Source organism: Sarcophilus harrisii, chromosome 3 (assembly GCF_902635505.1).
Source record: "Sarcophilus harrisii chromosome 3, mSarHar1.11, whole genome shotgun sequence".
Lineage (NCBI taxonomy): Eukaryota > Metazoa > Chordata > Mammalia > Dasyuromorphia > Dasyuridae > Sarcophilus > Sarcophilus harrisii.
Genome location: NC_045428.1, coordinates 315636969 through 315659492, shown reverse-complemented (window position 1 = coordinate 315659492; position 22524 = coordinate 315636969). Strand labels below are relative to the sequence as shown.

Genomic DNA, 22524 nt, shown 5'->3' with positions numbered 1-22524 from the left:
GGGGAAGGGGGGTTTAGAGAGGTTCAGGAATAGATTACTTTCTTGCTTTCTATCCCTACTCCCCTCCCTTTACTTCTGATGAATGGAGAGAATGCAGGGTATTGTACTTAGGGAAGATGCAGTATAGTCATGCACTCTGTTTAGATGGAGGGATAGATAGGGGAGGAGGTGAGCAGTAGGAGGGAAAGGACAGCACCTGGAATATATTTCTTCCTATTCATCCTGAACATTTCAGCTTTAGGAAGGTAGGTGTCAGTGAGGCAGACTGGCAAAGCTTATTCTGATAGGGCAGAGACACTCTTGAGAGGGAAGAGCTGGGAAGGTATGGGAATGTTTAGGCTTGGGGTCAGAAGACCTGTATAGGAGTAGACCACCTTCAATTAATTAATGGTGGGGCTTTGGGCAATTTTCTCTGTGTCTAAATTAGGGGCTTAGACTGACAGCTAAATCTCGTCCAAGTCTAACACTGAGATTCTTTTTTGGAATCCAGGATATGTATGCCTAAGGGAAGTAATCTGCAAAGGAAGTAAGTAGACAGGCACTTATGTCATGAGGAGTAGGAAGGTCTGTTTAAGAGCAGCTAGAGAGCACAGTGTGGATGCAACTAGGAAGATCTGAATTCAACTCCAGCCTCAGATACTTACTGGCTATATGATTCTGGGCAAATTATTTAGCTCTGTTTGCCTCAGTTTCCTCATCTATAAAAGATGGAGAAGAAAATGGCAAACCACTCTATTATCTTTGCTAAATGTAATGTACAAAAAGGTCACCACAAATTGTATTAAACTCAGCTGAAGTGACTGAACAATAACAAAAAAGATCTATCCCAGCCCCTCAAATATAATTTTTGTTGCCCTCCCACCACTACAATTTCCTCCATTCATTTGGGGGTGAGCATTGTCCTTTCTGAGATTCTCTTTTTTATTGTTTTCTTTATTTTTTCTGGTTATACATGGATGTTAATTTTTTAAAAAGTACACATTTCTTTATGCATCATGTTGGGGAGAGAAAAATTAGAAAAAGAGGGAAAAAACATGAGAGAAAAAAAAAGAAGAAAAAAATTAACATAACATGTGTTGATTTATGTTCATTCTCCATAGTTCTAAGATCCTCTTTTAAAGTACAAATAGTCCCTGGAAGGGCACCATGTTGACCTGTGGTACTTCAATATAAGTTAATTTATAATGGTAATAAACTTGAATTTAATGTTCAGTGTCATTTGAGCCTGACATCAACCCTGTGAGAAGGAGTTATTATCCCTAATTAGATCTAATTAGTGAATCAGAAAAACCCGAGGCCCTGAGATTTGCTCAAGTTCACAAAGTTTAGTAAGTGGCAGAGCAGAGAGCCAGCTCTAGTGCAAAAGACAGAGCTAGCTATAAATGAGGGAGTTCTGAGAGGAACTTCTTCTGACTTATATCAACTTCTGAACAAATCACCAAGACTATAGCTTGCAGAACAAGTGCCAGTCTGCATTGGTGGGATGGAGTTTTTCCTTATTAAGAATTGCCTATGACAAAAAAAATTGGAACTTGAAGGGATGCCCATTAATTGGTGAATGGCTCAATGTAATGGAATATTATTTTGTGGGAAATGAGGAGCAGGATGCTCTCAGAACTAAAAACAAAACAAAACTCTGGAAAGTCTCCATGAACCCAAGCAAAGTGAAATGTACTGTATACAAAGTAATGGCAATGTTCTGGGATGATCAGCTGTAAAAAGCTATTTTCCGTAGTACAATGATCCATGACTAATCTGAAAGACTTATGATGAAAAATACTATCCCTACCCAGAGAAGGAGCTGATTGTGTCTGAATACAGACTGAAGTATTCTCTCTCTCTTTTTTTTAAACTTAATTTTTCTTGAGGGTTTTTATTTTCATTAGGATAGGAGATCTCTATTTTCTTTCACAACTTGACAATTACAGAAATGTTTTGCATAACTTCACATGGGTGGTTTCTTAATTGTGAGTAGAGATAAGGGAGAAAACCTAGAACTCAAAAATTTAAAAACAAATGTAAAAATTTTATTTTTTTGAATATAACTGGGGAAAATATTAAATAAATCAATCAAACAAGAGTTGCCTATGAAATCACTGGTCTGGAATAAGAGGTCCAGGTAGGCCTCAATGTTAGGACTTCTGACACCAAACCTAGTGAACGTTCCAAAGAACTTTCCTTTTTAAAAGGCATGACTTATGGCAATGTGAGAGTACTGGATCCTAGGGGAGAAAAGACCAAAGAAAAAAAGGCGGGGGGAAGGATACAGGTAGGGATATATTGGGGACAATTCAGATAGACTTCAGTGACTTTACAATATCGTCAAATGTGAAAAGTTTTTAAAGCTTAAAAATTTTACCCACTCCCAGAAATTCTAGATTGGCCACCTAGATATGCCAGCACAGCCCAGGATCATGGTTAACATTGGGAAGATGACATGTGCATCATTACTGAGTGAGGACTTTCTTTGGCTCCATTCCAGAGCAAATATAAGGCTTCCTTGATTTGTTCCAGGATGGGCTCAGGAACTCAATTCAATACCAAGCAGGATTTTTATAAATGCCTCCTTAGTTACCTCACTAGAAGAAACTTGGACTAATTTGGATTGAAGTAAACTTCTTATTGGGGTCTCCAGTTTTTAGATCTGAAGATGGAAAGAAAGCATGCATAGTTTTGGGAGTTTTGTTGAATGTCCCAGTTTCTTCAGTTTCTGTGATATCTCAAAGCATTTTGAAAATAGACAATTCTCACAGGATTCTGGGGGTGGGAGTGGGAAGTGAAATGGCAAGTCATAGAATCATGGGATTTGGGCATTGAAAAGGACCTTAGAGATCATTTATAATAATGATAACTGATATATAAGACTTTAAAGTTTTCAAAAAAATTTTTTTTACATAAACCCATTCCAATCTGACAGGAATTCTTGTCAGTCAGGCACTGTAGATAGATATTATTAGTTCCACATAGATGAGGAAACAGAATAGTCAAATGCTTTACCTGGGATTACCAAATTAGTAAGCATCAGTATCAGAGATAAGATTGGTCTTCCTAATTCCAATTGTAGGACTACTCCATCCACCACACCAATGTTCTTTAAACCGCTGTGAGTCCATGTGGAGATGTAATTAAGTGGGTAGGGGATCCCCCAAATTCAACAACTGTAAAAGGTTTCTGAATGTCATGGCCAAAAAATAATTCAAAATCAAACTGTAACAAATCCAAGGTATTTCTGCTCTCCTGTGTTGCATCTCATGATACACTACAACCTTAGCACTGAACACAGAACATGCTCACTTTGCACTGCACATGCACAAATGCTGCAAGAAACACCTCTGCTTAGATTTTAGAGAGGCCACATAAAAATTTCTCAGGTGAAAAGGAGTCACAGATAGAAAAAGTTTAAGAAGCCCTACACTACACCAAACCACCTTCCCTTCATCTTATAGAAGGAAATGGGCCACATTTGTGACTTGTCCAATGAGTTCATGGCAGAGTTAGTCCTAAAGCTCAGGTCCTCTGACTCCCATTTTAACACTCTTTTCACTCTACCCTACAAAGACCCATTTCATAAAGAGGGGAATCAAAGCCTAGGAAAAATTATGACTTTTTGAACAGTGATTAAGCAGGTCTGGAATAAAATACAAGGATTCTGAAGCCTCCTTTTAATGTTCCCAAACAAGTTTTTTTTTTGTACAGTATGTAAGGTACAACAGAAACAAAATCACTGAAGTATGCATGGAACATGGGCCCTGATTTTACCAGAAGAAGCAAGAAGCGGTGGTAGGGAGACTGGTCTGTACACTAAGTCAATGAATTCTTTCAGATTATTGGTTAGTAAACAAATAATCATGTCAGGTCCCAGTAGATTTCAGGTACTAGGGGTATCACTAGTTAAAAAGATTTGCTTTCATTCAATTCAGCAAATACTTACATGTTCATTTACCTGGCATGGTATTATCTCCCTGATGTCATGGTCCTTTTTGAGAACATAGGACAAACAACAACTATAAAACACTGTGAAAAGAGGCAACTAGATGGTATAGTGGATAAAGTGCTATGCTTGGAATAAAGAACTGAATCCAAATCTAGCCTCATACACTACATGTATGTCTCTGAGCAAGTATCTTAATCTTGGTCTGCCTCAGTTTCCTCAATTATAAAAGAGGGATAATAACAGCACCTGCCTCCCAATATTATCAAATAAGATAATATTTGTAAGCATTTACCAAAAGTGGCAAACAGTAAATGCTTGAAAAATGCTCATTTTCTTCCTAAGTACTGGAGAAGAAAGAAAATTTAAATAAAAATCATCTATGCTCTCACATGGAGTTTAAACAGAATGCATCAAAAATCTGGATCTCATAATATAAATAATTAAATGTTAGGGTATTAAGTTTTAGAAGGGGTGACTCGCCCATAGTTATAAAATGAGTCAGCACCAGAAGTGGTATTTGAATCCAGGTCTTTTTTTTTTTTCAGGTTGAACATGTTATTTATGACAGTGTATTATATATGTTTATATTATCATTATATTATATCATGTTATACTTAATATAACATATTAATATAATCACATAATATATAAATACATTATCATAGCAATAATAATACAAGATACACAAATGGATCTGTGATCACATTCATTTAAATGTTCCCTCTAGTGAAGCAGATTACAAACCATCTTGTGACACTGTTATCCATGTCTCCCCATAAATCTTTCCATCTGATATGCTGCAGAGCTTTCTCACTTTCTTCTAAGTTCGTGAAGATGCCCATGGAACACTCAAGCTGCCCATTTCTCCTCTCTGTGCTTCATCCCTTGACTACCCTTGACAATGTTCGTTATTCCAATTTTCTTTGAATTTCTTAATGGTTTTATGTTGTAGTAAACTCATATCTACCATGTGCCACTCCATTGATCTTTACACAAAATGATTTGCAATTTTTTTTTTTGGCAAGGTAATTGGAGTTAAATGACATGCTTACGGTCACACAGATGGTGTATGGTAAGTGTCTGAGGCTGGATTTGATCTCAAATCCTCCAGACTTCAGGGTTTCTAGTTGTCCCCTATTTATTTACAATTTGTCAGATAATAGTTGTCTTTCATGTGTCTTTCTTTCTCCTTTTTCTTTGTTTCCTTCCTTCCTTCCTCCTTTCCTTCCTTCCTTCCTTTCTCCCTCCCTTTCTTCCTTCCTCCCTCCCTTTCTTCTCTATCTCTCAGGGTTCTTTTTTTTCCTCTGAGGCAATTGGGATTAAGTGACTTGTCCAGGATCACACAACTAAGAAGTATTTAGTGTCTAAGTCATATTTGAAATTAGGTCCTCCTGACTTCAGGGATGGTGCTCTATCCATTGGATTATCTAATTACCCCTCCCCCCACCATGTGTCTTTCAAGCATACAGTATGACTGATTAGTTTTATTTTAGGAAAAAGATAGGTATTTGTTTCTAGAAAAAGCTTCATAATGGCAATTGGTCCTGCTCTCCTCTTCCTATTTAATTTTGGACCTGACTCATTGTCCATTTTTGTTGTTTGTCCCAGATATTCATGTTGGTGGGGAGGTTTAATGGGCTACCAATTTAAATGCATGTCAGATAGTCAAAAATGCACTTGTCATCCATTTTGTCTTTCTTGTGTGAATGGTCAGATCAAATGTTTAAGACTCCTTCCAGGAAGTTCTTCAGTGTAATAGGGTTTAATACAAAAGGGGACAAAAAGTCCCCTGAAAAGAAGAACGACTGGAAGACTTCACTGTCCACAGGTAATTCATCTTTAAATTTTTTTCTTTTTGTATTTTTCTGAATTTGACACTCTATTTCCATACATAAAGAATAGAAAAAGAGGTTGTATATGAAACTGAATTACTATTATGTGCAATTTATTTTTTTAAAAATTAAATAATAAATTCAATGCATTTGTTTCAAAGGTATCCTACTTTGTTATCTCCCTTTGAATTCCCTATTGCTTTACTGTATGCATTTAAAAGTGATGCTTCAATGACACTGTTTTCATTGTTTTCTCTCTCTCTTTTTTTTGGTATCACTTTCATTAACTTCTTTCTTCTCCCAAATTAAAAAACAAAAACAAAAACTTTAACAGAACAAATAAAAACATATAAGCAAAACTAATCTATGAATGTCAAAAATATATGTCTCATTCTGCATCTCTGATCCTGTAGTGCCAAACTCAAATAGAAACACATATTTACTTAGAAGACCACAAATTAACATTATTTCTGTTTATTGTATTTTAAAAATTTATTTTGTTAAACATTTCCCAATTATATTTTAATCTGTTAGAGTTAAAGTTAGTTCTAGGCACTCTAGAATTTTGTAGGTTACTAGAAGTTTTACTCTTTGCATTTAGTCTATCACCTTCCTTTCAAATAGATAGAATGTTTTATCACTAGCTAAGTCTATAAGTCAAGGTAGATAATTGTGTTGATCAAAATTATTAAATCTCTCAAAGGTATTTTTCTTTATAAAATTCTAGTCACTATTAAACTATTCTTGTTTTGCTAACTTCACTCTGTACCAATTCAAACAGGTTTTCCCCAATTTTTTCTGAATCTAGTTGTTTTGTCCTTTCTTACAGTGAAATAATATTCTATTACATTCATATGCTATAAAATATTTAGCTATTTTCTCATTGATGGGTACTCCCTTACTTTTCTGTTCTTTGCTACAATAAAAATTGCTGCTATGTGCCATATTAGGTCGATTTCTTCTTTGTTCTCTTTGGTATTATATGCCTAATGGTGATGTTGCTTGAAAGCACAATTTATTGATGTTTGGGATATGACTCCAAATTGCTTTCTAGAAGAGATGGACCACTTCACAATTCCACCAAGAATGTCTTAATGTGTCTGTCCTCATAGACATTTCTTTTCTTTTCTTTTCTTTTTTGATCATTTTTGCAAAAGGCTTCTGAGGTAGAATCTCAGAGTTGTTTTAATTTGCATTTTTATTATTAGTGAATCAGCATACTTTTTTCATATGGTCACTGATAATTTTAATTTCTTCATAGGGGATCCCCTTGAATTCAGATCTTCCTGACTATAGTTCAGGGCATGATCCACTATTCTGACTAGATACTTAGATATTTCCCTTATTTAAAGGAAAGGCTGTGGGAAGATATTATGGCAGAAATTTTAATGGGGATAAATAAGCTGCAAAATGGGTAAGAAGGACAATTCTTCTGTGTGGGATTGTGTGTATATAAGAGATGGAGAAATGAAGACAAAATTTACCAATTTCATAACAGTTTTGTCCATGACCTACTCTGAATTTTTTACAAGTTATTTCTCTCATCTGCCAAAATGGAATTCTGTAACATAGAGGGTGTATTTCCTCTGTAGATATCTTTGTTTGAGAAAGAGGAGTATCTGCTATGGGATAAAATGTATGTTGGATTGAATTATTCTTTTTCTGAGTGAAAAGAACAAGTGCATTAATATATTTTATAAAGTCTTTTCTCTTGGCCACTTTGGCTAAGGAAAAGGCATTATTTCCACATTTCTAATCTATTATTAATCAGCAGGCTTTCTAATTAAAAAAGTATACTATGACTGTACAATGAATGAATATGCAAGACCCTTAATATAGATTGGTGTGTATGGGTGGGGTAGGAGCAGGGAATAGGTGAAGAAAGGGGAAGAGGGTAGTAAGGAGAAGGAAGGGCAAGTGCTGGAGAAAAGGATTCCATTTTTAAAAGAACTTTTAAAAAATCAATTAAATATAAAAACAAAGTTTAACATTTGATTTTATAATTTTTTTGAGTTCCAAGATGCCATTTAAAAAAAATAGTGCATTAGAAAGTGGGCTTTCCAATTGGAAACTATGTCCTATAGGGTTATACAACTGAATATTCTTTGATTCAGCAATACCACTAGTATGTCTGTATCCCAAAGAAATTTAAAAAAAAGATCAAAGCACACATTTTTTTAACTTTATTTTTCTTGGGGTTAGGGTTTTGTTTGGTTTTTGTCTGTGCTTTCTTTTACAATATGACTAATATGGAAAATATGCTTTCAATAACTGCATATTTATAACCTATATCAAATTGCTTAGCTTTTCAAGGAGGGAGAAGGGGAAAGAGAGAATTTGGAGCTCAAAATTAAAAAAACAAACACTAAACATTGTTTTTACATGTGATTGGGGAAAAAAAAGTGGGCTTCAAAGAATCACCAGGATAGAAAAATTTAGCAATTTTGGGCTGGCTGGCATTTTTGATGTATACTTTTGTTTAACCTTGTATCTACATATAATTTATGCTTCTGTAAATTATTTCTGATTTACATGTTTTATTTCCTTGTGAATGGGGTCTTAGAGTCTCAAGTAAAGGCTCTTAGGATCTTTATTTGAGAAGAGGTCCAGGAGTCAGTAAGAGAAAGAAAAAGTATGAATTAGAGTTTGAGAACCTAGGAACAGTGGCAAGGCCATAACCAGTAATTTGGATGAGGATAAATCTCAGTCAAAGGAGTCAAAGGAGTCAAGGTAGTTAAGGTTTAAAAGAAGGACAGGAGGCCTCATACCTTGAACTAAGATTTAAATATCAATTAAACTTATAAAAAGAAAGAAAGAAAGGCTAGAGTAATGGCAGACATTATGGATCAGATCTGATAAAAATCAAACCAAACTCCTTTCAAGCTAAGATCCATGGCCTAAGGAGAAAACTACTCATATCTTCATTTTAAGAAAAATTCATGCTTTTACAAATGTAGCTACAAAATGAATTTCTGTAAATTAAATTTTATTTTCCAGAACTAAGTTTCTAATAAAGTGATACAAATACTATTTACCAAGCACCCTAAAGTTAGGTAGTACAAATGTTACTATCCCCACTTTGCAGAAAAGGAATCTAAAAACCAGCAAGATTAAATGGCTTGTCCAAAGTCATGCAGCAGATAAGTTATAAAACCAAGAATTAAATCCAGATTCTCTGAGTCCAAATTCAGCACAACTCTATACTTCCCTAGTCTTCTTATTTAAAAGCATCAAGCGCACCCTTTGACTCCTCTGCAACAACAAAAATAAATTTAATGGAACATAGATACATTGTTGTGGAGTTGTGAACTGATCCAACCATTTTGAAGAGCAATTTGGAACTATGCCCAAAGGGATATAAAACGTTGCATACCCTTTGATTCAGGAGTACCACTGTTGGATCTATCCTAACGATATAAAAAAGGGGAAAAGACCCACATGTACAAAAATATTTATAGCAGCCCTTTTTGTAGTGGAAAAGAATTGGAAATTGAGGGGTTATCCATCAATTGGGGAATGGCTGATCAAGTTGCAGTGTATGAAGGTAATGGAATATTGTTGTTCCATAAGAAATGATAAGCAGGCAGATTTCAGAAAAACCTGTAAAAACTACATGAACTGATGCTGAATGAGGTAAGCAGAACTAGGGGAACATTGTGCAGAGTAAAGGGAACATTGTGTAGATGATCAACTTTGATAGAGTTTCCTCTTCTCAGCAATACATTAATGTAGGACAATTCCAAGGGACTCACGATGGAAAATGGTATCTACAACCAGAGAAAGTACTATGGAGTTTGAATATGCAGATCAAAACATACTGTTTTCATTTTTTTGTTTGTTTTCTCATTTTTTTTCCTTTTGTTTTGGTTCTTTGACAACATGTCTAATGTGAAAATATGTTTAATATAATTGTCATATATAACCTATATCAGATTGCTTGTTATCTTGGGGGGGGAAGGGAGGGAGAAAAAAAATAGAAATCAAAATCTTATAAAAGTAACGTTGAAAACTTGTAAATGGTATCTACAACCAGAGAAAGTACTATGGAGTCTAAATGAAGATCAAAATATATGGTTTTCATTTTTTTTGTTTTCTCATATTTTTCCCTTTTGTTCTGATTCTTCTTTCACAACATGTCTAATATGAAAATATGTTTAATATGATTGTACAGGTATAACCTATATCAAATTACTTGTTATCTTGGGGGGGAAGGGAGGAAAAAAAAGAAAGTCAAAATCTTATAAAAGTAAAAGTTGAAAACTAGTAAATAATTTTTTTTTAAAGAAAAAAATGTAAAACTTTTGGTGAGAAAGTAGTTAAGATGGAGCATCTCTCTGTGGCATGTTCAACACTGTAGTACACCAGTGGGCATTATGCCTGTTGGGATTTTTGTTACTATCTGCCAGTTCACTCCCACCAGCACTTTCCAAAATCTAGGATCTTCCATACCATGATTCATATGTTCTGCCCACATCACTAGCTTTTTGTTGTTATTTAATCATTTCAGACATGACCCCATCTAGGTTTCTTGGCAAAAAGTTGCCATTTCCTTCTCCAGCTCATTTTAAAGATGAGGAAACAGAGGCAAGTAGGTTTAAATGACTTGCCAAAGTCATACAGATAGTGTTCGAGGCCATATTTAGACTCAGGAGGATGAATCTTTCTGACCCAGGCCTGGTACTTTATCCACTGAGCCACCTAGTTGCCCTGAACTGATCTATAACACTGCATGTCATTCCACTTTGGGGAAATCTTGAGTTCTCTCCTATTCATCCTTTAAAACTTAACCCAGAATCACAGAATCTAAAATTTGGAAGGGGAGGCTATCTGTTCTAATCATCTGAACAATTCCTTCTACATCACTCCCAAAACAAATCAGCTAGCCTTTGTTTAAAAAATCTCTATGGAAAGAAACATGGCACTCTATTCCACTCCACTTCTGACTAGCTTTATGTATTAAGAAAATTTCCCTTTCAACAAGTTAACTGTTACTTCCATCTATTATTCTTGGATCTGCCTTCTGAAGCTCAGAAGGACAAGTTTAACCCCCTTTCTATTGACAGTTTATTAAATATTTGAAGATAACTACTATAGTCTTTTTCTGGAATAGAGAGGACATGAAAAGAAATGATATAAAATGAAATTATCCTCAATTCAAATGATATGGCCATGAAGCCTTCTGTGATCTTCAGTGCTTACTTATCCCCATCTAGTAGTGACCTATCACTTCATATAAAATACCTCTTAAATGCACTTACATAATACTGAATATCAGGGTTTGTATTTGATTTCTCTAATAGACTATAGATTCTATGAAGACAGGATCTCCATCTTAAAAGAGTTGTACAAGCTTCTTGAACATAGAAGATGTTTAATACGTATTTGTTGAATGTAAGATAATTTGCTAAATTCAGGGTTTCATTCAGATTTCACAAAGTGAAATAATGATACTTTATTAATTCTGTAATTTCAAAATTTTCCAAAATGTGTCTACTTAGAAAAAGATATACCGCTTACTTCATGTTCCAAATGAGAGAGATGAGGTCACAAAGAGAAGTTGCACAATACAACTACTCATGAGTCATTGAATATGTCAAGAATTTAAATCTTTGGTGTTAATGATGATAGTGACCACAAAAATCATCATAATTGATAAATCACAGGTTTTCTTGTTACTGAGACCTTCCTATATATATCAGGACCAGTCTTGGATTTGCATACTATAATCATAAAGTTCAAGGATAATAATAATAATAGTAATAATAATGGAAATAATAAATAATACTTTGAAGCATTTAAGAATGTAATTGCATTAGCATAGGGACTCTCTCCAAACATACAGAACATGACCCATTCATGCCTTCCTCATCCTGAGTAGTTCTTGTTCATGTGTTCCCAAAAATATTTGGAAGAAGGTCCACTTAAGGTGCTGAGGACCTTCCTAATAATAGTAGTAGTCATAATTAACATTTACATCCTGCTTACTATGTTCCAAGTAAAGTACTTAGCATTCTGCTATACTTGAAGATAATTTAGCATTCTGCTAAGCACTTTACAAACATTATCTCATATGATCTTCATAACACTCTTGGGAGGTAAGGACTATTGTTACAAGCCTTTTACAGATGAGGAAATGAGGCAAACAGAAGTTAACCAACTTGCCCAAGCTCTCACATAGCTACTAAGTATTTAAGGCTATCTTTAAATTTAGTTTCCTGACTCTAGGCTCAGCTCTCTATCCACAGACACCTAGTTTCCTCTATATCTCTTGACATTATTATGTCAATGACCATTGAAACAACAAAGCCAACCATTGGTTATCTGACAGCATAATTAAGTGTTTTGTTTTTGTTCTTGCATCTGATGATCTTATTTCTCCTATAGCATTTTTCATTGGTAATTGTTGCAGCCTGATAATGTCTCCATGGCTCTCTTTGTGTCTTTAGGAGACCCATAATTTTAATTCTTCAGAAACTATAGTAGCCCATGTATAACTCACAAATATAATAATATTAATCAGAGTAAGAGCAATAATGATAGTTTACCTCTATAGAGTACTTTGCAGTTACAGATATTTTGCATATGTTTTTTCAGGTGCTATTTACAATTGGTATTAGGTGCCATAAGAAGCAAATTACTATTATCTTTTTTCCCCCAAATGAGTACACTGTCACATAGCCAATAAGGTATAATGCCAATTGGCAAGACAACATTTTAAGATGTTTTTTCAGGCATGGGAATAGGTTACACTGATCCACCTTCTCTCCTACCTCCTTCTTTGGCCTTATACCACCCAGGATCATAGATAAGATCTGCCACATCCCATTTGCAATCCACCTTTCCCCATTCCCCAAGTAAATTGGAAACATCCCAATTTCATGTTTTCATCTTCCTCAACCGATAATTACAGTCAAAGATTATAGAGTGTTGCTCATTACAGAGTGGAAATAAGAGATAATACCTTGCTCCTCACCAATCACCATCATGGAATCTCTGAAAAGGAAGGAGCATTTCTATAAACACAAAACAAATGAGCCTTTTCCTGTGTAGAAAGAGAAAAGTGAGAACCCATCATTTTAAGAATTGATTTATACCATCCCAATTTGAATTCATATTTGGAGGACCACAGTATTCCTCTTGCATTTCCAGTTAGTGTGGAGAATATACTCTAATAAATTTCATTTACACACATTAGCCTTATTCATGGGATTTTTTTCCTTTCTCTTTTCTACTACTGATGTTGCTACCACATAATCACTTATTTGGAGGAACTTTGCCTACAAATGTGAGAAATGAAATGGGTTGAAGAACCTGATTGTCTTCTTTTCATTTTAAAACTATCCAAGCACACAGAGATGCCTTATTCAAATTGCTGAAGTGGCTTAAATTCATGCCTAGTATGTACATTTACATTACCATTTGGACCACTTATAAATTTGCTTTTTTGGAGATATTGATATTCTAAAATTTATAACAGTATAAAATCATGAATGCCAAGTCATTGTTCATCTATAGTATTTGTTCTAAATATGTATACTGGTAAACTAACTCAAGTTTTCATCATTCAGATGCATTGGAATGTAGTTAATAGGTTTTTCTGTATGAATTTTTATGGCAATGAATTTTTTGAAAAATCATGGATCTCAATGAGGAGATTCTGTGATGTTTTTGGTTTGCTATAATCAAAACAATGTTACCTGCAAAACAGGAACATTTGCTCCTGAGATGAACTCATCATCTATATGAAACACTTTCCGTTTAGTCTTTATATAAGCCATGATGATGGTGATTAGCTTTGGCAAGCACACAACTCCTTGTTTTATGCCTTATTAATAACCAGAAGATTCTTCAATAGCAATACTAATGTGATTGTATTTATCAAGTAATTTTGTATTATCTTAATGTATAAATAATAGAATATACTTTAAAAGCCAATTGTATGACTAAAAAGATATAGACTGCACTAGAGTAATTTGCATCTTCCCACTTCATATTTTCACCAAACATAGACGCATACATCATCTTATAATGATTTGATTAAAACAAGAAAGACATATGAATTGGTAGATATTGTGAATCTCTCAAATGTTTTTTTTTTTTGGGGGGGAGGATAATACCTTTAATGAATTTTCCCATTCTTATTTCACTATGCTCTTCCACATTACTTTACAAAACAATTATATAATACTCTCAAGATTGTTCTACTCTCTAACATGGATTTTCTTGGTATATATTTGATCTGACCAATGAAATTAACAGACTAATTAAAATTTTGCTTATAAAACAATTTCAGCTGTGACTTTTAATAAAGACTAAAAATAGCTTTTAAAAACCTATATGAAGAGTAAAAAGAAACACAGATTTATGGAGTATAGACAGGATAATAAATAGTGTAAAATAAGTGGAACTATTCAATTTCCATTTGGTTTCTTTTTCCCTACCAATTGAATGATCTGCAAAGAAAGACAGAACAAAAATCCTTTAAAAAGAAATCAGCATCTAAAATAAATGAGGCATCAAATAGCAGGGACAATCACTCATCTGTTGTTAATGAGTCCAATTCACCTTGCCTGAACTACTGGAGTAGATAAACTACTGAAAAGACTTGTAAATGTGATTGCCAAATTGCTGACAGTGATCTTCAAGGAACTGTGAATGGGACAGATGCCACTGGACTGAAGGCATAGACATTCTGCATTGATTTTCAAGAAATGGAAGAGATAGTTCAAACTATAGGATAGTGAGTTTGACATAAATTCCTGGGAAAATTCTAAAATATGCTAGTAAAGAAATGGTTTCTGAAATGACATGATGATCAAGTAAAAGTTTGTGAGTCAGCCTGTTTGTTAAAAAAGAGTCATGAACAAATATGGAAATATATTTAAAAGAATTGCACATATTTAACCCATATCAGATTGCTTGCTGTCTTGGGGAAAAGGGAAGAAAAGGGAGGGAGAAAAATCTGGAACACAAAGTCTTAGGAATGTTGGAAGCTATCTTTACATCTATTTGGAAAAATAAAATACCACTGAAATATTTTTTTAAAGAATGTAAGTTTAATACAAATAAAAGAAAACATCATGAAAGATTAAACTGATTTCCTTTTTTTTTTAGGTTTGTAGATAGAGAAGTTCTGCTTTTCAATCAAGTCTGACGCCTTTCAAGATATCCCTGAGAATAAAAAGGAGGGATATAAGCTAGATAGTACAGTTAAGCAGGTTTGAAACTGGTTAATTATCAATATTATTGGAAGAGCATTGATTAATGAATTGATGCAAAACTGAGGGAAATTTTCAGTAGAGCATGCCAGGGATTTGTTCTTAGCCCTGTGTCGTTAAGGACCATGCTTGGGCGAAGGGGTAGGTCCATTCTCTGAGAGCCTCCACAGCTATGGATCATAGCATCGGAAGGAGTTGCAAAGCAGCCTTTAGTGACACAGGTGTTGCTTGTGGACTGGGAATGAAATAAATTGGAGGCAGAGGGAAGAGAAGAGAGGTCAGACAGTGCAACTGCCTTTCAGTCGGGAGGCCTGAGCACAGCAACTGCCTCTCAGTCTCCTTGTATCATCATCATCTGCTCACAAAGAAGAGATAACAATTCCAGGTTCCAATTCTGGAAACCACAAGAGCAGCAGAAAACACTGTGTTGTTCAACATTTTTATAACTGACATACATGAAAACCTTATTCAATCTGTAGAGGATACAATATTTGGAGGAATTGCCAAGATATTGGATCAAAGGAATAGGATACAAACAGAAAAATAACCAAAAATCCTCAAGGGATTAGAATGGTGGATTTAAACTAACAAAATTACAATTAATAGATATCAACATGAAATGTACTACAGTTGAATAAAAAATAAATTATAATACAATTGCAGAATGAGAAAACATATGATTAAACATCTGTACATGTGAAAAAAAAAAAAAAAGACCAAGTGGTTTTAACTGATTGCAAATTCAATATAAGTAAGTTGCTAATGCAATCTTAGGCTATTTTAATACAAGTATGGTATCCATAATAAAGGAAGTTATCATCCCACTGGTTTAGGCCATAATTGGATTATCACATCTTGTTCAGGGTACCAAATTTTTGATGAGGGATTCACAATCTGGAGCCTGTCAGGAGAAGGGTAATGAGGAGAGTGAAGGGTCTTAAAAGCATAGTATACAAAAGCCTGGCTAAAGAAACTGAGCATGTTTAGCTCAGAGAATCAGAAGAATCAGAAAATGAGAAATAATAGCAGTTTTATAATGTTTTAAGGAGTGTGAAAGCAGTTATTAAGCTTAGTACTTGCCTAATTGAGAATTTCTGCTCCAGTAAAGGGCAGAAAAAAAGAGGATTGAGGTTGGAAAAAGCCTTAAAAAGTATCTACTCTGGTAGTAGAGAAGAAAACCAGCTATGGAGTTTAAGGGAGCATTAGTCCTAGCAGTCAGGAATTGAGCTCTGGGGAGTAAAAGACCCAGGGAAGTCAAACTGCTATGCCTGGGGAAAACATCATGAAAATACCTCTGAGAAAAGAAAGGATATTGGGACTTGGCAGGGCCAGAAGCATGAGTAGCCTTGGCCATATGTATTGGTTATATTCCTCTCTGCTAATGTATTCTATGCCTACTCTCACTAACATGTGTTTTTGTGGGAGAATGCACTAAGTTTATGGGGTGAATGCTTTATGGCACAGGACTAAAGACACTTGGGATACTCTACTAGGGACTTCTCTATGCTTTCCATCAATTCATTAATTAGTGTTTTTTCCAATACAGATAATTCACCAGTTCTAAGGATGCCTAATTATACTATCTTACTGACACCTTCTCCAGAAGGACATCTTGAGGGACTTTATTAGACTTGGTTGGAAAAAATGACTTTTGCTAGAATATGGAGGAGGTGATTAACAAATGCCACCTGGTATTAAGGGATAGAATTAGGAACGAAATTCTCTCAGATCCAAAATGTGCCTGCACCTAGTGAATGATGGGGTGGGGAAAACATTCTAGAGGTGGGTTACCCCTTCCTTACTTTTGGTATGATTCTCACTCTGTTTCACTAACTTTTCCATAATTCCTAAACTGTTCTCAAAATTATTTCCAGGAGTGGAGATTTATTAGAATAAGAACCAAAAATGTTAGCAGTTGGTTTTGAATCCTATTTCTCAGACTTTCCACAATTGATGTCCATAGAAGAAAAGGCTTGGGGCAGTTAGGTGGCACAGTGGATAGAGTACCAGCCCTGAAGTCAGGAGGACCTAAGTTCAAATTTGATCTCAGATACTTAACGCTTTCTAGCTGTGTGACCCTGGGCAAGTCATTTAACCCCAATTGCCTGGGGATAGGGAAGAAAAGAAGAAAAGGCACTTCAGGTTTATAATTGCTTTCCTTATAACAACTTTAGTATAAATTCTATTATCTGAGTTCTACAGATGAGAAACCTGAGGCTCAGAAAAGTTAAGTTATGGTAAAATTCATGGCTAGTAAGTTTCAGAGTTATACCCAGGTCCTTTGACTCAAATGTCTACCATGTTTATACTAATGTATTATGTTCTACTATATCATGGCCTATAATTGTCAGTCTGAGACTAGTCTTGCATTGTTTCATTTGAGTCTGTTAGATCTTATGTGTTTCTAATTAAATTGTCTAGAATATAAAAAGGAATGATGAAGAATAAAACAAGGAAAACTAACTTTCTCTGCAAGATTTTGGGGTATGCTGTACAGCAGTAATTGTTAAATATATAAATATCTGGCATCATAGTAAAATAGAAAAGGAGATCAACGGATAATTAAGAATTAGAACTCAGAGAATAAGATAAGAATCTAGTGTGTGATTACTCTGAAATAACCAAATACTGGATAATTCATTATCAAATTAAAGTTTCAGATAACAGTATGACAAAAATAACAATAATATTAGTTAAAATTTATGTAGGGTTTTTAACATTTGCAAAGTACTTTACGAATAACTACATAATTTTGTCTTCACTACAACTTTGAGATGGAGGTATTATTATTATCCCGGTTTTACAGATGAGGAAACCAAAGTAGCCAGAGGTTAAATGATTTTCCTAGCTATTAAATATCTCAGACAGGATTTGAATTCATTTTTCTCTAGATTCCTAGTCCTATTCTCTATCCACTACGGTGTCTAGCTTCCTCATGCCAAAAAAACCAAACAAAACCCAAACAAAAAAACTCAATAAATCCCATTTCAAGATAAACTGCTCTCCATCTTCACAATAACAATAAATTCCAAGTGATTCTACAATATGTTATTAAAATAATCTTCAAGATTAAAAGAAATAATATATCTATTGCATTTGTAGAAGGAAGTAAAATTCGAATCATTTGAACAAAATAAATTATAGGAGAAAGAATTGACTTGGTTATCTAAAAATAGTTCTTGCACTCATAAAACTGTTTTGCATCACAGAAGACAATCCCCTTTCTCTTAGTATTCTTAGTTCTGGGGAAAAGTGTACCCAATCAACCAAAACCCCAAGATCTCAGTTATCCAAGTACTGCTTTCTAAGATGTCCTTCTGGTTCCTTCCTGTCACTTAATCCAAAGGTATGCCTATGATATCTCCTAGTGTCTCTTCATTAAAACAACAGTATGTTATCTCCTGCACCAAGAAGAAAACATAAAGAAATAGCCTAGGAAAAAAATTTATGATAAATATTTCATATAAAACCTTTTTCTACAATATCTATAAGAAATTGGTATAGATGGCATAAAGATTAGACCCATTCCCCAATTGGTAAGTGACCAAATGAAATGAGGGAGATCTCAAATAAAGAAATATACATAACTGAATAAAAAGCTATTTAAACTCTTTAATAAAGCTCTCATATAAATGTAATTTAAAACAATTCTTCAATACTACCTTGCACCCATTAAATTGGGGTGGTTCAAAAGTGACAAAATTTAATTCCTATAGAAGAATGAACAGGCTAGTATACTACTGATAGAGGTATGGATTTGTGCAATCTTTTGAGAAAGGTATATAGAATTATACAACAAAAACAACAAAAATATTTTTACCTTTGAAATATTAATGATCTTATTACTAGGCCTATACTTTAAAGATGTTATTGACAGGAAGACAATACATATTTTAGTAGCAATACTCACATAGCATGATTCATAATAGTAGAAAAACTGAAATAATTCATGTAGCCAATGAGTGGGAAATAGATAAACAAACTTTAATTCTATGAATAAAAGAGAATGTGTGTGTTCTTGTGTGTGTGTTTCTTAAACACTTGATAAATATTGTCTCCTTTGAATCTCAAAACAATCTTAGACACTACATGCATTGTTAACTTCATTTCATATGAGAACAGACTTAGGTTAAGCAAGGTTAAGTGACTTGTCCTTAGAAATGTGGATAGTGTTAAAAGCAGGAATCTTGTTACTTAACAGCTGTGAGTGGATATCTATCACCACTTCCTTTTCTAGATATTTGGAAGCATTTCAATGCTTAATGATTGAATGGTTGATTCAGAGAAAGGTCTCTTGGTCTAAGTCTAATAGACTCCACCACTACATACCATTGTACCATGACAGCTCTAAAAAATACACAGAAATGTGAGAAGACATATGAAGAATGCAGAGGCAGAAAAAAAGCCAAATTGGGACAATACTATACACATACTTTACAACTTAAAAAAATATATATATAGTCACATTTAAAATATACATAAGAATGAATATAGAAGGAAACATAAAAGCAAATGAGATAGTTTTGTTACTACCTTATTAAAATTAATGTATACATTAAAATGAATTATACATAATATATTCATGAATATTTTTATTCTGCTTATGTGTATTTGAATTTTTTTTAATAGTTCTGAGGTTTAGACTAAATTTAAGATGCCTGAATGAAGTTCCAATCACTATGAATATAAATATAGATAAGATCTAGCCCTCCTCTCAAGGAACTAACAGTCTGATAGATTTTTGTATGTTTATTGAATGGAATGAGGATGTAAAGTAAGTACACAAATAGCTATAATGAAAGACAGGAGGAAACAAGTTTAAAGAAGAAATCCAAGAAAAGTATTATGAGGTATTTTAGAAAAGCAATATCACTTTTTGTCCAGTGTCGGTGGGTCAGGGAAGCTTCATGGGAGAGTTAGGGTTATCCCTAAGTTAGGTATCCCTAGGTCTTTTAAGACTTTCTACAAATGTAGATGAAGGGCACAGGGAAAATCCATTCCAATTAGGGGAAATGATTATAAGCAAAGAAAGGAAGCTAAAAGAGAGAAAGATGAAAATGGAGACTAGAATATAGGATAGGTGAGGGAGTGTGGTATGAAATGAGGCAGGGCAGGGAAGTATGAATCAGATGGGAAAAGAATTTATATTTTACTTAGTAGGCAATGAGAAGCCACTTAAAGCTTCTGATTAGAGGACTGAATGATCTGAGCAGAGTTAGAGAGATTACTCAGCCCTGTGAAGGATGGTTTCCAAAGGAGGTATATCAGCAAGAGGAAGACTATGGCTTCAAATTCCAACTCTCAGTGTCATCTTCAGGAAATTCTCTTTAATTCTTTCAGCCAAAGTAACCCCTCCTTCTTAAATCTCTTAAAGCATTTGCACTACTCCCATGAATTTATTCTGGTTTATGATTATTTAATTTCTGCAAATCTGGAAATAGGTATTTATTCATCTTGGACACTTCAAATGTCTTTATTGAATGATTCATTTTATCAGTGTCCTACCTAAAGTATGGTAGAGACAGCTACCATAGAGAATAGAGAGCTGAGCCTGATATCAGGAAAATCTGAATTCCAATTTGCCCTCAGACACTCATTAACTGTGTGACACTGAGCAAGTCATTTAAACTCTGCCTCTGGGCAAGTCATTTAATCTTGGCCTCTATTTACTTCTATTTCCTCATTTGTAAAATGGGGATAATGATAGCTACCTACCTCCCAAGGTTATTGTGAGGATCACATGAAATAATGATTGTAAAGAACTTTGCACAGTGCCTTTTATATAAGTGCTACATAAATGTTGTTCTTGGAGAAGCTACATAATGCAGTGAACAGAGTGTCAGGTGTGGAGTCAAGAAGTCTCATCTTCCTAAGTTCAAATCTATCCCTAGTCTCTTACTAGTTGTATGACCCGGGGCAAATCACTTAACCCTTTTGCCTCAGTTTCCTCATCTGTAAAATGAGCTGGAGAGATGGCAAATCACTTCAGTATCTTTGTCAAGAAAGCCTCAAATGGGGTCACAAAAAGTCAGACATGACAAATACAACTGAACCACAAAAAATTATTATTATCATTATTATTACGTAGAACTGAATATATTCTGCAAAACGAGGTCTCGGGAGGGCAGAATATAGTAGACCCTCCCTAGTCCTGGACACTGTACCTGTCTTAATAGAGGTAAAAAAAATTCATCATTTCCTGTTATCTCCTCTCAGATTCTCATCTTGATCCTGCCCAGCCCTTATTCTCGCAACGTGCAATTTCCCACTAACCATCTCTCTACTACCCTTTTCCATGGTATCTTTTGGTACTCCCAATCTATTATAAACAAGCTTCCTGATATCTTTGTTTTTATTCTCAGTTGTTCTTTCTATCCTTTTGCACTAATTAAAATTTAATCTGCTCTTAATCGTATTACTCCATTGCTAATCACAGCACTCCATTGCTGCAAGGGAAAAACTAAAACTATTCTTCCCTCCTTAACTCTGGAAAAAACCCAGCAAACATAGAAAATTTTCTATGCTGAATAGCTGCATGGGTTTTTAGAGAAGGCTGTGCCTCAAAAACCAGAGTCCTTTCCCTTTTTTTTTTTTTTAATTGATGTATTTTGTTTTATATTCCATTCATTTCTGCATATATTCTTCCACCATTCCTTTCCCCAGCAAACCAAACCAATCACTGCAGACTTGAAAAAAATGTGGGGGCGGAGGGAGAAATTCAGCAAAACCAAACAGCATGAGTGACATCCAATAGAATGTACACTATTCTGGACTCATTATCCCCTTTCCTCTCTTCATAGATGAAAGGAATGGATTACATTTTGCTCAACCCTTCTCCTCCTAAGCCCTTTTCATTTCAGAAGATCCTAGTTAATTGGGGTCCATTATAGAAAAGAACACTTCCAAGACTATTTTTATGAGTAATTCATTCTGTTTCTGGAGGACTAGCAGCTGTGAGAGGATAATTGTGACCACCATTTCCTCTTATGGTTGTTTAGAGGTAATGAAGTACAGGGGAAAGAGCCAGAGAACTGGCTTTGGAATCAAAGGTCCTGGGTTCAAATCCAGAATCTGATAATACCTATGTGACTGTGGGCAGATAATTTGACTTCCCGGGGCCTCATTTTCCTCATACATTATTGAAGGGGTTGAACTAGATGATTTCTGAGGGTCTTTTCAACTCTGTATTGATGATTCTATGATATTTATGACTGGCTGATCATATGCTTATAATGCTAAAGACTCTGCCAGATCCATAAAGTTCTGTTCATTCATGGTGACCATAACTGAATCCATAAGGAGAGCTCTTACATCTTGGAATAGCAGATTTAGTTTTTAGATGAGCTATTACAAGTCTATTATAAGTCATCGAATCCTCAAGGAGTCCAACTAAGCTTGGATTAGATTAAAATATAATTAGCATTGTACAATATTTCAAAGTCTGATTCTTTTTGTACAGCAAAATAACGTTTTGGTCATGTATACTTATTGTGTATCTAATTTATATTTTAATGTATTTAACATCTACTGGTCATCCTGC

General features: G+C 34.5%; 1 protein-coding gene across 6 annotated transcripts in view; it reads right to left on the bottom strand.

Annotated features, from left to right (window-relative positions):
* The window catches only part of ARHGEF4 (Rho guanine nucleotide exchange factor 4), a 481275-nt gene that overhangs the window by 48856 nt on the left and 409895 nt on the right, over positions 1-22524 (bottom strand). The gene's annotated exons all lie outside the window — the stretch shown is intronic.